Consider the following 14,655-nt stretch of genomic DNA (forward strand, 5'->3'; position numbering starts at 1 on the left):
TGACATGGCAGTTGTCTAGCTCTGAAATGTCAGTTACAGACACTTGTTTGTGTAGACTGACAAGCAAATTGAAAGAAGTTAGTTTTCAGAAACTAACTGCTGTCAGAGTTCTCTTGATAGACTGAAAATGTCTGAGGATGAAAAGTTCACCAGAGAAAAGCTGGCCTATACATTTCACTAGTTACAATCCAGAATCTATCATGCATAATTACTAAGCCAGAGAATTGTAAAAAGTATATCATTTTTCACTGCTACTTCTAAAAAATGCTTACCAATATGCTTTTAGCCACTTAATTGTACAAAATAATAGATAATTTCTCCTGGCATTTTTAAAAATGCACTACCTCCTGCTATCATAATCAGAAATAAGTATTATATTAATAGACAATATGTAAGATGTTGAGAAATAAGAAAAGTACTTTACATTTGTATTGGTCTTAATATCTACATATCTTGCCAGTGGTGACAAAATATCATTGGAATGGGGTTTTTTGTTTATTTGTTTGTCTGATTGGTTTGTTTTACTTGTTTTTTTTTTTTTTTTTCTTATATTTTTAATAGTTTCTTTTTGTCACTAAGTGAACACATAGACTCTTTATTTCCTAATCTGGAAATTCAGCTGTATTAGAAACTATTGGTAAACATGATAATAAAGGTTTTATTGCACTTGGATTTCTTAGATCACTGGAGCATTCAGTGAAGAAATGTTGAAAATTTTGGAGTATCAAAATGCAAGTGCACACTTTTAAAATTAACCATGGATATGAAACTGATTTTAATATTCATACTTAGTTTACTGTAGTTAGCTATATAGGCAGCCAATTTAGATATCCATGTTAATTAACATCCATTTTTGAGGAAGTACTTCTGTATTTTCACTCTATTGAAAATAGAAACAAAATCATCCTTTTGTTCTTATCAGTAATATTGTCAAACATAAAGTAAGTTAACAATAAGCCAATAGTTTCCCGCTGCATTTTTTTTGATAATCACAAACTTAACAACAACTAGTTAGATTAAAGAAAATCATAGATATGATTACAAACTATACTGTTTATAATTGGGATTTTGGAATTCTATGTCATCGCAAAAGTTTGGTTTCTGAGTCAACACTTTTTACTGATTAACTTAAGTCTCCAGGAAAATGTTTTATCAGTAAAAAGAGAAAAAAAAGCTTTAGAAATTTTATTTACTTTCTGTCTTGGGAGAGAGATTTTAATGAAGTACTGATATTTCTAATTTCTACATATAAAAATGAGGTGAGAATACATTTAATTGTTTTTCAAGACCATATTCATCTTCTGTTCCATTCTTCCGTGTATGGGATGGGCCACCTGTCACATATCACAGTCAATACTATGAAAACAAAGTGTTCGAGGCCAGATTAGATGGCGCTTTGAGCCACCGGTTTACAGGCTGGTTCGGCCCGGTTCCGTGACTAGCGGGGCAGAGGAATTTCGCAAATCCATGCCGCTGGAAGAGGGAAACAGTGGACCCCAAATAATTAAAAACAATAGCAATGATCTGACGAGAAACAAACTAATTTACTAAATATGGTATTGGAATGCAAGATAACACTATAATACAATATAATTAGAATATACTAGTATAGAATATACTATATACTAGAATATACTATAATACAATATAATTAGAATTGAAGCTAATAAATCAAATATAATGAGAAGGAGTATCTGAAAGCTGTAGGCCTTACGCTAGCGCTGAGGCGATGCGTGCAGTTGGGATGAGCAGCAGGGAAGAGAGGCTGATGATCAAAAAGAGAGATGTCAGATGACCTACCATGGCTTTATATCTGGTCCCCCTGTGCAGAAATGATAGCAACACAGTGAACAGTCTTCTGGGGAATATGGTTCTTCTCTTCTGGGACAGGTACCTGGAACAGGGGCATTAACACTTTAACTCCCAGTGCACTACATGATGTTATGATGTGAAATACCAATAACCAAAAATCATAAAACCATGACATTATTCCATAGAAAGTGTCTCTAAAAATGGCAGAATTGGTTGGAACTTAAAAAGCATCTTACATGGGTCTTCAGTATTCTTTTCACCCAAAGCCATTCTATGGCTCTAAGATTCTATTATTTACTTTGGTGTTTGTTGTTCACATGCTATAAGTTAGAACAAGACGATAAAAGCTGTATTCCTTCTTCTGTGTTATCAGGAGCTGTTATTTTGTTTACATGCTGGTTTATAGACTTCTTCCAGACCTCTTTGGCTTCTTATGTAAGATATGTTCTTTTGGGACAATGGGCTTTGTAAATGGGCACAATGGACTCTCCCACTAGTATTCTGGAATTCTTCAGATTTTTAGCCTAGTCTAAATAGTTTGATGAAATCACTATCACATGGTGACTATGAAAAATAAAATTAATTTAATATTTCTTCATTTAAAATAGTATCAAATACAGTTTATACTCAACTTGGCTTGGAATGCCCAAAAGATTTTTTCTTGTCTCACATTCCACAATCAAAAAAAATAATAATAATAATAAATAAACACTTAAAATGTTTGATGCTACAGGAAGCAAATTCTATTTTTAATAATTAGTTTGTTTTGTTTGTTTGTTTGAAATATAGAAGTCCTATTTGAGACAGGGAAAGCACTTATTCTAACTTTGTTTAAAATACTGCTGTTTACTGAGTGTGCGCATGTATGTATATCAGGCGAATTGTATCCATCTGCATTTAGAACATTTATATTGAAATCGTTAATTTCCATTCATGTAAAAAATAAGAATTTCCATGCAAAGTTCAAACACACTATGATGATGAGGATTTTAACAAGACCACTACAGCACTTCATAGACTTTCTCTATCTCAAAGTCTTCTGGGCACAGTTTAGCATCATTACATGCTAAAAAAGAAGTTTTATCCGTACAGTATTGCAACAAATGTGGCAAAGATGGCAAACAAAGACTAGAATCATAGAATCATAGAACAACAAGGTTGGAAAGGACTTACAAGATTATCTAGTCCCACCGTTCAACCATTACCATTGCTACCACAAGCTACTAAACCGTATCTTGTGGATCTTCTCCAGACAAAATGCTGCTTGTGTAGACTGAAAGAGAATGTACTAGGGGCAAATAAGCCATGTCCCCTAATGGAAAGTTATACAGAGATACAGGGTTGTTTTTCTTTTTTTTTCCTGCTATGAAACTTCCCCCTCCCACCCCCCGTCATTTCCCATGTGAAGAGGTTTTCTGTCAGGCACTCAAATAAGGAGCCTTGAGCTTATGAAATCCAGGTGTACTCAAATTCTGCTGACACACTGCAAGCATCATCTACAAATGGTAGTGGTCCAACCTACAGATTTGAGGTGTAATCATATTTGTAGATGCACTTCTACAGAGCAGTGTAATGGCCAAGAAGCAAACAGTAAACACATTTGATACCTTCTGGGTGTCTTTCTTCGTTGAGCTCCATTCAAGATTTAAGGCAACACAATAGAGAAACTCCTGAGAAACTGAGTGCTTACTCATTCCTTCCTAATACAGAAAGAGCTTTTGCTTTCACATAGTGACCCACAGGCCAGTGGGGTTTTAGTGTCTTTCACAGCATAATATTTTTGATTTACAAAGGATGACATAGACATTCATCTGGAGGTCTACAAAAACTATATTTGTCAACTGCTAGCTTCCCACTATCTACTTTTCAACTTTCCCATATCTGCTTCCACACTTACACTTATTGGATGTTCTCTATCAACATAAGTATTTTCTATGACAGAGATTAAAACAAAATACAATAAAATAATAAAATAAAGTAACAAAACAAAACAAAATTTAAAAAAAAGCATTTCTACCCATTCAGATGTTTCTCTGTCCTGACAAGGAAAATTAGTTGGCTACTTTACTACTGAGAATAGTCTTTAAGAACCTTTTAAGCCATCTGATCAAATTGTCTCTTCAATTCCCAATGTTTCATTTTGCAGGTATATTTTCAGAGCATATGTACAATAGAATTTAGTACTTACAAAGTTCTAAAAGTAATTTTACCTACAAATGAATATCATAATTTCATAAATATTATGGTGATTTAAATGTGTTACCATACAATCACAATGAAAGTTTTTCACTAATATACTTTTCAAAGGCACTTCACAAATTGAATTGGAATATCTCAAGGAATTGAGAATTGCAGAAGAGAACCATAAAGGACAGCTAAGAAAAGATTCAGGAATTCACATGTTGAGTAAACTTAAAAAATATATATGAAACATGTCTCAAAGCTCTAAAATCTTCTTTGTACTAAAGGATAAGAGTGCCTAAAATCAGTGAACGCAACAGAATTGTGAATGTGGTCACAGTGAGAAAGAGGTTACATCATAAGTCAATATCCCATTTTCCAAAGTAGTCACATAAGTTCACTAAAGCACCATGGAAACAGGTTTCATGTATGGTTGTTAGACGTTTCAAAAGAACTTGTAGAATGTATAAAACCTTTTAAGAAATTCAGTTCTGGTAAAAATGAGGCTGATATTGCTCTGTAAGTTTTTCTAAATGCTTAGATGTAAGCAACTACAGCAACTGCAAGCTGTTCATTGTATCTGCTGACAGATATCGATCATTGCAGAAATATTAGAGACAGGTGAACTGTTGAAAAATCTGCTGTAATATGAAACCCTTTGATTGACAGCTTATTTCAGGATTGAAGGATTCTGGGAAGGTGGAAGGAAATATTATGGAGGGCTTGTGATCTTTCCACTAATTTATGATTTTTTGTTCATAAATTCATGAATTGATGGAAGTAAAATATTTTCCTTATATTTCCAACCAATAACTTCTCTGGCCTGGTTCTGGAAGTTTGAGTCTTCAGCTTAGTCAGCACTGCAATGTAGTGATCAGAGTTAATCATTTGTCTGCGTTCCAGGAAATATAGATTTGAAGAATGCATAACATTTTATCCACTGAGGTCTGCTTCTTGAACTTTTTATCTGATGGAGAATTCAGATGTTGCCACTCCATGGACTACTCTTTTTTTCCATGGCGTGTAGTGGTGACCCTGTGTCTCATCACCAGTGAAGGTGAAATCCAAGATACAGTAACTTCCAGCCTCAAATTAGTTCAATAGGCTCGCAGAATTGCATACAGTGTACTTTCTTCTCAGGTGTGAGCTTTGGTAGGATTGATATCAAACTTTGCAATGTTCCAACCCCATATTTTCCAGTGTATTGAAGCTGATATTCATCTCTATACACAGTTCCCTGACTGTAATCCACAGATTTGTGCAGGTGAACTGATTGCGACTCTCTTCATTTTGTGGTGTGATAGCTGTCCATGGCCATCCAGAATATGTTTTGTCTTTCACATCATTGGTGCCATTGCTGGAATGTACCACCCACCACCTCACTGTATTGACATCTACTGTTTGATCTCCATAAATGTTCAGCAAGAACCAATGGATGTCAGTGGGCACAGTATTTCCCACAAGGAAGAATTCAATTACATGTTTTTGATTCATACACACTATCATGTCAGATGTCATTTTGTTAGACTGTCCCTCTACAGCTAGATCACGTTGTTCAGAGTCCCATCCAACCTGAACTTGAGTGCCTCCTCTCCTCCATGGATAACCAGTTCCAGTGCTTCACTTGTTTTATCATAAAAACAAGTCTATCCAACCTGGATCTCTCCTCTTTTAGTCTGAAACCATTTCCCCTTGTCCTATCACAATAGGCCCTGCTTAAGATTCTGTCCCCTTCTTTCTTATAGCCCTCCCTTAGACATTGAAAAGGCTTCTACCAGATCTCTGTGTAGCCTTCACTTCTCCGGGCTGAACAGCCCCAGCTTGCTCAGCATGTACTTGTAGAGGAGGTGTTTCATCCCTTGGATCATTTTTGTGGTCCTCCTCTGGACAAAGTCCAAGAGGACCACATCTCTCCTGTACTGAAGATTCCACATCTGGACACAGTATTCCAGATGAGGTCTCACCAGCACAGTGTAGAGAGGATTAGTGAATAGCAAAGGTGTATCACTGTGTATTTTCTTGTATGATCTATATTGCTTTTGTGTATGTCCTGTATTTCTTTCATTTAACATTTAAAACATTTTAAGCACTTCCTGATTATTAATTTGTGCTTTTTCACTTTGTCAGTTCCTACTTTGTATTTTATCTTATGCACCATTTTTCATTTTGATGCCCAGATAGTATTCATGTAGTATTTATAATCTTTAATATTTTATATTTATATATAATGTTCTCACTTTGAGGCATATTTCTTCATATTCCTTATTTCAGTTAATTTTTCTTGGTGAGTAACCTTCTTCTATTCTAACGAGAAAATAACAGTCTACAAGAACAAAAATATAATGATTTTAGATTTGTGTAACAAGATAGAGCAGAATTGGTCACCTTCATCATAACGTTTCCTTATGGCTTATTCTAATAATCAGCTGATCTTAAAGCATAAAAACATGCTTTCACTATCTGATTAATCTTGGCCCTTTCCTAATTATTACCATCCAATTATATATTATTTCTCATTACTAATACAATGTGCATTATTGGTCACCTTTGAACATGACAGTAATTGCTGAAAATGTTGCACACCACGTGAAATATAAGAAACTTTGTGACTTTCTTAATGTTTCATTTATTTCATTTTACAGTTCTTGAATACTGCCTTGTGTGTTATCTTTACCCTAACACAGAGTTTCAGAGTGAGCCCAATAAGAAAACAAATTTGAATAACGTCTTTATTAGAATGTGAGAGATACCACTAGTGTTTAAAGGGTGGTTGGGATTATTTTTGTTCCTGGAGTTGATTGTTCCATAATTCCATCAGATATGATTTAGACTTCAGATGACTTCATGGCAGAGACAGAATTAATCAGCTTGTGTGCCTCTTCCTGATAACGTAAAAATTAAGCTAGTGTATCTACACATAGTGAGTCATTTTAGGGTTTGGTCTTTTTTTTTTTTTTTCTTTTTTTTTACAGTAAATGTAGAAGAGTAAAGAGTAAACATGTAATATATATGCAAAACAAGATGTATGAAATGCTTATGTCCAAAGAGGTACATGATAAAATAAGTGTGAATGGATTTTAATGTAATTTTTTAAAATTATTTAATTATTTTATTTTCATTTTCTTGCACGCAATTCTGTTTTTCCTCATTTTATTAGCATTCATCTTTAGTACCAGGACTTTGCTCTTGTCCTTACACCTATTTATTGTATTAGGCTTCCAGTATACCTTTTATTTAAAGTATGATATGACAATGAAATAGAGCATGTAATGCTTTGCTAGCCTCATTTTATTATCAAGTATGAAATGAATTCATAAGTATGAGAAAAAATAAAAACAGTTTTTACTGTTCCAAAATTATGCTCCCAGTACCTAGACTGAATTTATAAAATTATTGCTTGATGATTTTCTTAATCAATTCAAATAATCATAATCTATTAACCCCTAGTGTTTGTCCTTTAATGTAGTTGGCCTTTGTTAAACAGAAACATTTCTCTTGAGCCACTGCTTCTTATTTTTGCAGCCGTTTAATAAAAAAAGAAGTATGTACAGTTAAATCTAGGCAAATTCTTAAAAATAATATGAATCATAGTTGGCTATGAGTGATGTATACTTTTCTAATATTAAAAATTTGAGTAGAAAAAGATGATACATTTGGTGGTATGCAAACTGAACTATATAGTAGAAAGCAGTTTAAAAAAAATAAATAAGTAAAAGATGTATTTGAATTTTGAAAAAGAGGTAGTATTAAGTATTAAGCACAAACTTCTCATATCACAGCCTTCTTATTTTCCTGTGCACACTGAAAGCACAAGTGAGCAAATTGTCTGAGGTACATACTACTTGGAAAGATTAGAAAGGAAAGAATGGAGAGGGGACTGAACATTTTTACAGATCTGAGGACAATAACCTGTTCACAGACATTAGCAGCAACTGTTTATTTTGCATGATGAATGGTCCTCAAGAAGTATGTTCCAGTTGAACAGGTATTATCAAGTTGTTCTAGACACATTTAAGATTCCAGAAGGATATAAAACTGGGCAGCACAAAGGACCCTTAGAACACAGAGTCATATCATAGAGTCATAGAATGGCCTGGGTTAAAAAGGTCCATAAATGGTCATGTAGTTTCAACCCCTCTGCTATGTGCAGGGTCGCCAACCACTAGACCAGGCTGCCCAGAGTGACATCCAGTCTGGCCTTGAGTGCATCCAGGGATGGGGCATCCGCAACCTCCTAGGGAAACCTGTTCCAGTGTGGCACCACCATCTGAGTGAAAAACTTCCTCCTAATGTATATAACCTAAATTTCCACTGTCTCAGTTTAAAACAATTCCCCCTTGTCCTATCACTATCCACTGTTGTAAACAGCCATTCCCGCTCATGTTTATATGCTCCCTTCAATTATTCGAAGACCACAATGAGGTCTTCCTGGAGCCTTCTCTTCTCCAAGCTAAGCATACCCAGTGCCCTCAACCTTTCCTCATAGGAGAGGTGCTCCAGCCCTCTGTTCATCTTATTGGCCCTTAACTGGACCCACTGTAAGAGCTCCACATCTTTTCTGTACTGGGGTCCCAGGCCTGGACGCAGTAGCCCAGATGGGGCCTCACAAGTGCTGAGAGGGAGATAATCACCTCCCTCTCCCTGCTGGCCACTTCTTTTTTGATGCAGCCCAGAACACAGTTGGCCTTCTGGGCTGCAAGTGCACACTGCTAGCTCATGTCCAGCTTCTCATCCACCAGGATCCAAGTCCTTCTCCACAGGGCTGCTCTCAAGGAAATCTTCCCCCAGCATGCATAAATACCTGGGATTGCGATGTGCAACCAAGTGCAGCACCCTGCACTGCGCTTACTGAACCTCCTTAGGTGTTCATGGGCCCTCTTCTCCAGCTTGTTTAGGTCCCTCTAGATGCTTTCCCTTCCTTCTAGTGTATTGACTGCACTGCTCAGGTTGGTGTCACCTGCTGAGGGTGCACTCAGTGCCATCATCTATGTCACTGATAAAAATGTTGAAGAGCACCAGTACCAAGATCGACCCCTGAGGGACACCGCTTGTGACTGGCCTCTACCCTGACACAGAACCATGGATCACAACTCTTTGGCTGCATTCAGCCAGACAATTTCTAATCTATCGAACAGTCCATCTTTCAAATCCACATCTCTCCAATTTAGAGAAAAGGATGTGGTGAGGGACCATGTCAAAGACTTTGCAGAAGTCCAGGTAGGTGATACTCATCGCCCTTCCCCCATCCACCAAAGCCACCCCTCCATCATAGAAGGCCACTAGATTGGTTAGGCAAGATCTGCCCTTGGTGAAGCCATTCTGGCTGTCTTGAATCACATCTTTATCTCATATGTGCCTTAACATAGCTTCTAGGAGGATCTGCTCCATGATCTTCCCAGTCACAGATGTGAAGCTCACTGGCCTGTTGTTCTCCTAGTCTTCTTTCCCCTTTCTTAAAAATCCTCTTCTTGCACAGTGCTCTTGCAGTTTAAGAATTGAAAACTTGAGCATAAATCTACTCCTGGTGAACAAAGGCTTAGGAGACTTTTATTACACCAAAGTAGTAACTTCCAAGAAAGGATAAAAATCCGCATTAATAAATCATTGCAAGTAAAAATAATAATTAAAAAAAAAAAAAAGATTGAAATTCTGTATAATCATGAACAAAATAATACCAGTAAAAAAAGGATCAGTTTTATGTGATCAGCTCTATAGGTTTCTTCACTCCTGGAGCCTCCCAGATGTTAGTTTTGTGCAATAGCACACGTTGCAGTCTTCAGGGAAGACTCAGCTAATTCACACAACCCATCACAGGTGTCATATGAAATGTGCTGCTATTTCTAAAATATAACATTTATGTTTGCATAAAAAGGCTACATTTTTTTATCTCAGTTTTGATCCTGGAAGGGCCTGAAGATCAATGGAGAGATACTCTGTTATTTCTGCCTGACTTTTTGATAGGCCTCATGTGTCTAGTATGCTCTTTCATGCATAACCTCAGCTGATTCTTGCTATTGTTAGCATCAGGAAAATTATCCATTTTAAAAGATAATCAGTTCTACTTTCAACTAAGTACATAATAAGCCTTTGCCTGAAGAACTGAGTGTATTCTATCACATTCCTTGCTAGAATTGGCACTTCATTTGTATAGTAGTTTTGTTGTGGGTTTTTTTTTTCAAATTCTGTTACTCTCACTAAATACATTGATAATTAATGCTCACACCTCTACGTTTTTAAGGCTGTCAAGATGATGCAGTCTTGTAATGTGCAAAGGCAGTGAAGAAAATAAAGTTTTCCTCTTGAAAAATTGACATTTGAGAAAAAAATATGATAAAAATTCATAATCTTATTTATAATAAATTTTTCTTTTTTTTTTTTTTGCTCTCACGTTATCACATATTACATTGCCAAATACTAGAACTGTAAATATTAAGAGAAGAAAAGACTCAATTGTAAGTCATGTTATACATTATTTTCTGTTCTTCAGCAAATGAATTTTTCTAAGATTTTTATACTTCAGATCGTAAAAGCGAATTTTGTAGTGTTTGACAGGGATTTGAATTTCTTTCAGCTTCCTTACTGCCTGATAAGAGAAAAACTGGGGAATATTTCTCATTCGATATGCAGAAACTACCTTCTCAAAATAGAAATATTGTACCTACCTGTGAAAAGAAAAGTGAAAACTGTAATATGTTATGACTGTAATTGCTTACAGCAAATACATCCTCAGAAGTGGCAGGGCAATTTGAAAGCTCCAGTTTAATTTCTGCATTACTCAATTATTGACCTACTTTGGAGCTGAAGCAAACACAAATACCTTCTTAGCTAAAATGCTACATCACAGGAACTCTCCAGTCCATGAAATGAAGTATAATCTGGGCTGGGGAATGTTATGTGCATTAAATAAATAACTGACCTATAGAAGACATTTTCCAAAGGAAAATTAATGTGACATCCACCAGCGAAAGTCAATTTAGCCGTTATTTAGAGTATTATGGTTACATTGTTTTCTTGCAGTTTGTTAAATACCCAGATTGAAATGAACATGACTAGGGATGCAAAAAAGAGCAAGAATGGCTTCTACAGGAAACTCAGCAAGGAAAGGAAAGTCCAGGAGGGTGTACCCCCACTGGTGAGTGACACAGACAGGCTGGTAGAAGAAGACAAGGAGAAAGCTGTTGTACTTCATGACTTTTTTGCCTCAGTCTTCTCTGATAACTGCTAATAACACAGCCCTCAAACTGTTTGGTAGGAGGGGACTGGGGAAGCAACGTCCCCCCCCATCCCCCACTGTAAGAGAATATCAGGTTCATGACCAGCCAAGGAAACTGAGCATGGGTCCCAATAAGATGGATCTCAGAGTCCTAATGGAACTGGCTGATGTGGCCAAGAAGCCACTCTTTACAATTTGAAAAGTTGTGGCAATCAGGTGAAGTTCCTGGTAACTGGAAAAAAGGGCAATATCACACCCATTCTTAAAAAGGGTTAAAAGAATGACCAGGGAAACTACTGACCTGTCAGTGGCACCTCTGTGCCAAGGAATATCATGGAACAGGTCCTCCTGGAAGCTATGCTAAGGCACTTGGATGGCAGGGAGGAGATACAGGAGAACCAGAATGGCTTCACCAAGAGCAAATCCTGCGTGACCAACCTCGTGGCCTTCTAAGACAGTGTCATTGCATCAGTGGACAAAGGAAGAACAACTGATGCCATCTATCTGGACTTCAGTGAGGCCTTTGACGGTATACCCCACAGCATCCTTCTCTCCAAATTGGAAAGATATGGATTTTTGGGTGGACTGTTCAATGCATAAAGAACTGTCTGCAGGATCAAGTCCAGAGAGTAGTGGTCAATGGAGATCAGTGACGAGTGGTGTCTCCGAGGGGTGAGGGCTGGGGCCAATACTCTTTAATATCTTCATCAATTACATTGGCAGTGGTGTGGAGTGCACCCTCAGCAAGTCTGCTGATGACACCAAGCTGTGCAGTGTGGTTGACTTACCAGAGGGACAGGATGTCATCCAGAGGGACCTAGACAGGCTTGAGCAGTGGGTCCATGTGAACCTGATGAGGTTCAGCAAATCCAATCCAAGATCTTGCACCTACTACATCGAGGCAACCTCCGTTACCAGTACAAGCTGGGGGATGAAAGGATTGAGCACAGCCCTGCTGAAAAAGACTTGGCGGTACTGGTGGATAGGAAGCTCAACATGGGCCAACAATATGTCCTCACAGCCCAGAAAGCCAGCTGTATCCTAAGCTGCATCAAAAGAAGAGTGGCCAGCTGGTCAAGGGAGGTGATCCTGTCCCTTTACTCTGCACTGGTGAAGCCTCACCTGGAGTACTGCATCCAAGTGTGGAGTACTCAGTACAGGAGAGACACAGACCTGTTGGAGTGTGTCTAGAGAAGGTACACAAAAAATGATCCATGGTGGAACACCTCTCCAATGAGGACAGGCTGAGAGATTTGGGGCTGTTCAGCCTGGAGAAGAGAAGGTTCCAAGCTGACCCACTAGCGGCCTTTCAGTATCTAAAGGGGAGCTACAGGAAAGAAGGGGACAGTCTCTTTAGCAGGGTCCGTGGTGACAGAACAAGGGGAAATGGTTTCAAGCTCAAAGAGGGGGAGACTTGGGTTAGATATAAGGAAAACATCTGTTATAGTGAGGGTAGTGAGACACTGAAACAGGCTGCCTAGAGATACGGTCAATGCCCTGTCCCTGGAGACTTTCAAAGAAAGGCTGGATCAGACCCTGGGCAACCTGATCTAGCTGTGGTGTCCCTGTTCACTGCAGGGGAGATGGACTAGATGACCTTCAGATGTTTCTTCCAACTCTAAGGATTCTATGATTATATGAAATACTTCCTCTTCAATTCATAGTAGCTTTTGTTCTGATATATATAAGTAACATTTTTGTGAAGTGGATAATTTGGACTAAACCACTGAAAAATGGTAATCTTGAGCACCACAACAACCAGGAGTCAGCTTCTAAATCATTTGCCAACCTATTTCTATTTCTAGTGAGCAGACTTTCTAAAGATGTGGTTGATTCCCCATGTCTCATGTTCAGAAGGCCTTTGGATTATATCCTCATTAATATACTTTATCTCTTGGTTAGCCCTAATGTGATCAGTCTTGGTGATCTTTGAAGAGCCTATCCAACTGAACTAAACTTTTCTGTTATATTCTGTTCTGTCTCATTGTAGCAAGAAGAGTGTTCTGTTCTCTCAACTGATTTTACTAACAAGGCAGTAGTAATTTAGAATGAGAAGAAAACTTTGAAATTCAAGACAAATCCCAGAGTCTTTCTAAATTTCCTCATTTTTTCATATGGTATCAATGAACAGAGTTCATCAGATTTTTCCTTACTGAATTCATTTTTAATAAATAATTTTCTTTTATTAGAAACTCTTACTGGTAAAATACACACACACATATATACATATATATATGCATTTCACTTTTTTTTTTTTTTTTTTTAAACACAGAAGGGAAGTACAGTCTCTTTTCTCCTTTGCTTATTCTCTTCAGAGTTATTTTGAACAAATATTTGAAGTTCTAGACCCCACTGAAGACAAGAGATACAGTCATTTTTACCCAGGATAACATTTGAAAGCCTAATACAATTAATTTAATGAAAGTTCAAACAAATTTAATTAGAATTTCGCACTCATGCCTACATTAAGAACAGAACAAATATTTGGAAAATGTTTGATGAAGAGGTCTAGAAAAGTTATTAATATATAGATATACTACATATAATTGCACAAAAATCGATATGCTGAAAGTCTCTGTTAGAAAGCGAAATTGTCAAGTAAGTTTGAGTAGCTGTTTTCTTTCTTCGTGTACACCTACATTGTATTTTCTTAGCTGTATATAGCTGTCAGATTTCCACAGAGAATTCACTGTTGCAAAATGAGATACATGTAAGTTAAGTTTTATATATTAATTAATTTACGTAGGTACCTGAATTAAGGGGACTATTTTTTTTTTTATTTTTTTTTTTCAAAAGGGCTAAGAAGATTTCTCCCAACAAAATTTTTTCATCATGCTTTCTAGCTGTCTGATAATCTATTTAAGCTCCTGAAGGCAGTCTGTAGATGTGATCAGTTTTGCTGTTGGTTTCCTAAGGAAATTTTTAAGTACAGATAGAAGATAAAGTAAATGATGTATCAGCATTGGAAGTTTGCTCCTTGCTTAGTAATAGAAGTTGGACAATGGAGATAAAGCTCAGTAGTTCAGTAGTTCAGATCTACCTGGGTCTGAGTTACCTTATCCATACCAGCAGAACACACCAAAACCACGTTAAGCAGTTGGGAAAAACTCAAGCTCAATTTGCAAAGCTTAGTTCTCTCAAATATCTGTGGATAATCAGAAAAGTGAAGGTAGATTTTTTGATGAAATACATTTTGTGGAGAGTATTGTGCAGAATTGTTCATAGGGAGATTTGAAAATAAATGTGTTTTGAAGTTTAAATATAAAATTAAAGAGATGATCAATGGGTTTATAATTACAATGGCAATGTATTTCTTTACTCTGATTTATAAACAGAATAATAAATTTTGGTAATAAAATATGTGATGTTATGTGATGTTAACATTCTCCATACTCACCTGAGAATGAGTCTGGGCTGCTTTCATTTAAAAAAAAAAAAAAAAAAGAAAA

The sequence above is a fragment of the Phasianus colchicus genome, chromosome 3 (genome assembly GCF_987193195.1).
Source record: "Phasianus colchicus chromosome 3, bPhaCol1.hap1.1, whole genome shotgun sequence".
NCBI classification, from domain to species: domain Eukaryota; kingdom Metazoa; phylum Chordata; class Aves; order Galliformes; family Phasianidae; genus Phasianus; species Phasianus colchicus.